At 69.4% G+C, this 592-nt stretch overlaps 1 protein-coding gene across 1 annotated transcript in view; it reads left to right on the top strand.

Moving 5' to 3' along the window:
* TMEM59L (transmembrane protein 59 like) overlaps window positions 1-592 on the top strand; it is a gene marked incomplete at its 5' end in the record, with an annotated part of 18,057 nt that overhangs the window by 13,573 nt on the left and 3,892 nt on the right. The gene's annotated exons all lie outside the window — the stretch shown is intronic.

The following is a 592-nucleotide window of genomic DNA, read 5'->3' as shown; positions in this document are numbered from 1 at the left end:
GGGGAGGGCCCCGGGGGCATGGGGAGCGTCAATAGCATCGGGGGCACCAGCAGCATCGGGGGCACTGGGAGCACTGGGGGTACTGGGAGGCAGCAGGGGCATGGGGAGCATCAGGAGCATCGGGGTCAGTGGGGGTACTGGGGGCATGGGGAGCATCACGGCACCCTGGGAGCACCAGGAGCATCGGGGGCACCGTGGGGGACACCAGGGTCACCGGGAGTATTGGAGGGGACCGGGAGGAACGGGGGCAGCAGGGCCACCAGGAGCAGCGGGGACACCCGTGACAGGCATCTGTGCCATGCAGCCCCACACTGGGCCACCCCCTCGTGGGAGCAACAAAGGGGGCACCGGGGGAGGCACCGGTGATCTCCTGCAGCACCTTTGGGGTGCCCCCAGTGAGGGCATCCCCACTGCTTTGGGGTGCCCGCAGTGTCACCCGTTTGCCCTGAGCCCGCACATTCCTGGTGACCCCCGTGTGGGCTCTGTGGGCCCCCCACACCCCCTCAGTGTGTTCGCAGCCCCCAAATCTGTTACCCCCCTCCAAGAGCAGTGCACCCCCACCTCCTGCCAGCCCCTGCCAGGGCCTGGCTGG

The sequence above is a fragment of the Corvus brachyrhynchos genome, unplaced genomic scaffold (assembly GCF_000691975.1).
Source record: "Corvus brachyrhynchos isolate BGI_N302 unplaced genomic scaffold, ASM69197v1 scaffold158, whole genome shotgun sequence".
NCBI lineage: Eukaryota > Metazoa > Chordata > Aves > Passeriformes > Corvidae > Corvus > Corvus brachyrhynchos.
The sequence above is the reverse complement of the archived record's forward strand: the minus strand, read 5'-3'. Positions and strand labels throughout refer to the sequence as shown.